Below are 3,448 nucleotides of genomic sequence, written 5' to 3' on the forward strand. Positions count from 1 at the left end.
TCATTCAAAAAAGTAAAAAAGTAAAAAAATTATAAGGATAAAAAAAATTTAAAAATATAATTTTTTAAGAAAAACATTGTTTTATAAGCGACTTGAAACTATGTAAAAAAATATTTTCAAAAAAATTTACACTTTTTGAAATAATGAATGTTCAATGATAAAACAATCACCCGGTATAGGTGGAAAACGAAAAACTTGTACGGTCCTCAATAGTCAAGGTTTTCTAAACTTTTGTGAAAAAAAAATACATGAACAATTCTTTTTAATATTTTTTTTTACCAACAGCCGACGGAAGACCACGAGTAACTTGAAAAGTTTTGATATTTTGATATCCAACTTTCTAACCTAATAACGAGGATTAGGTATATAAAAAAAAAGTATCTACCTACTCAATTGGGTATACGCGTTTTTATCAAATAAAAGTTGACTAAAATTCGTAGTTTACGAACAGTGATTTAACATAGTAAATATTTTAGGACTCGTGGAAATTAAATTTTGAAGCGTTCCAGTATTCCGACAAACCTTATATATATTATGTAAATTATTATGAACGACCGACGAAATCGTATAAATTGGTTATTTTAATTCATCGACCACTAATAAGTACCGTTATATCGTAAAATTGAGGTGGCCCGCGACCTATAAAATATTGTCGAAGTGGTCTGTGGTTGTAAACACTGTTTTAGATTCTGAACGGAGCGAAAGAATGTACCTATTGGTTTCACAATGATGTGTGTGTTTTTTTTCTGTCTGTCAGCAACATTTTGGATAGTAAGCATGTTTAGACTTTTGAGATCAGCATCATTTCTGACAGAGAAGTGAACCTAGTTGGCAGTCCTGTAAAGAATACTTTTAAAAAGTACTTGAGTAAATACTCAAATACATTTTATTTTAAGTATTTAAGATACTACTCAAATACTTTAATTGTTAAGTATTTCAAATACTTGGAAAAAGTATTTGGAATACTTTACAAATACTTTTGGTTTTTAAAGTGGGTTTCTAATTATCGTAATATAAACACATAGGTAGTAGGTAATCTAATAGTTATCTAATAGTTTTAAAGGGAATATTGTTATTATCGATATTCAATAACTTTTTTTAGAAATCTTGTTTTCACAAACCTTTGGGCTTCGGCTAACACAGAAATACAGAATATTAAATAAAACTATTATTCCATTATTGTAGTTGACAATAATATTTTTCCAACCAATTATTTCGAATAAAAATAAAATGTTCGAAATAAAAAACCAAAGTATTCAATACGTAAAAGTATTTAATACAAAAAAAAGTATTTAAAATACCATTCAAAATACTTCATGCTGAAAGTATTTAAAAAGTTATTCAATACTTAAAAAAGTATTTGAATAATTTTACTCAAATACTTTTACTTAAATACTTTACAGGACTGCTAGTTGGCACTTTTGGGAGGTCAAAATTGAAAATGCCAATTATTATTAGAAAAGCGTCGAGAAAAACCACCGACAAATCACGAAAAACCGCTAAAAATGTGATTTTAATTTCTAACGCTTTGTTTATCACCATAGCAACGAATAAAAAATAATAAATTATAGGGACTACGCTTACCACTCATAATCGTTTTTCATAATTGTATAATATTATACAATGGTTTATCATTGTATTCGAATAAAACACATCATTACAATTACTGTACAGCTGAGCGGTACCCACTTGTCCACCTTTTAATATTATCACTATTATATTACGAATGATTATTATTAATTATTGCAATTATTATTAATGTACTTATAAATTGTATATTATGCGTGTTTCGCGATATAATACAAACGACTGCTTTCGTTCTTTATAGTTGCCTAAGAATTTCTAGATTAAGTATTTTATTGCACCCACTTTCTCAAGTCGACTTCGCGTAAACCGACAAGTAGGTAGGCCTAGGTATATATAGCATCAATCGTGTTCTGGTCGCAGACCAAAATATTGTATACTTTGCAAGAGCGTAATATCTGCACACTGCCGGTGTCACGTCATGTCCTGTAGATTCGTGTGTTTCTGTATCTCAAGAATGAGTTTTTACCGTGATTATGGTTAGGTAACGTTCACCGAACGCCGCCCGGAGAGCATAGTAAACATGCATATCAATATATCAATATTATATTTATTTTTTTGCCTATTGTCTAATATTTTCAAATATTTTCATAAATATAATAAATAATATATAATATATTTTATTCTTTTTTTGTAATTAACCGCATATATCAACACCTTATTTTTTCGTCTAACCACTAATGTGGTTTTTAATGTGTAGGTATACGAATTCGTCTCCCATGTTCTGGGTAAATGTACATATTATATAGATAGCTGATATTTACAAAAAAAAAAAAAAAATGAAAAACCGTAAAATGTAAAGTATGAAAACTAGTAACAATTTAATTTGTTAACAGACAAATATTATATTTTCACTATATTAATATGTATTAGTCGGGAATCGGAATGTGACATCAAAATAATATCCTAGAACAGTACCTATGACGGCGTATTGTGTAGACAAAATATATTCACATATGATTGAATAATATTAATATTATTATTAGAGGTGGGTCGAACTCCAAAATATGTTCTCAAACCGAACAATTCAGTGTGATATCGAACTCGAACCGAACTTTTTGACCTTCCTTGAATACTTGAAGGGGGGTTTTGAATGTCATTGTATCATTGTAGGTACATATAAAAATATGTGTAAATATACAGTACAAAATATTATTTTTTTAAAACAGAGGATGGTTATAACTTAAAACTTATGGTTTCCTAACTAAATATAAAGTATTATAAGAAAACAAATTAAATGCAGCTTATAATGCAAATCATTTTTTTTTTTTCATTTTTATAGCTTATATTATATAAGTCAGCCCAATTTTCTATAGAAAATACCGATTTACATAATATTGTGGCTGAAAAAACATTTTCTGGCTACACCGGCCTCTCTTAAAAAAAAATAATTCTGATTTTAAATTTGGAGTGAAAACGCATTTTCTATTTTTGGATTTGTAGATATTTTTATCGAATTGTCATGTTTATATATACCATCTCATTACGACTACGCCAATAGTCACTACTGAAACCTGGCTGCCTACTGAGTACAGACTGGATATCTGTCGTGTATTCGTGTTTGTGTACAAATAATAATAACAAATAACATAAATATAATATTATAATTATATAGATAGATACCAATAAATTATAGTCCACGACACGTACCAACACATTCGACAACGAACTGGTCGGTGGGATTGTACTAATAATATTATAATATTCGAAAATCGGAAAATTTAACATCAATAACCATTATAAGGTACATAGGTATGTTATCAGTAGGGCAGAGACTTGTAGCATTTGCATTTTTTTATTGCACAGCCACAAAAATAGCAGAGTGCGAAACAAATACGTTTCATGCTTCCACAAAGCTAGTTTT

The sequence above is a fragment of the Acyrthosiphon pisum genome, chromosome A2, assembly GCF_005508785.2.
Source record: "Acyrthosiphon pisum isolate AL4f chromosome A2, pea_aphid_22Mar2018_4r6ur, whole genome shotgun sequence".
In the NCBI taxonomy this organism is placed as follows: domain Eukaryota; kingdom Metazoa; phylum Arthropoda; class Insecta; order Hemiptera; family Aphididae; genus Acyrthosiphon; species Acyrthosiphon pisum.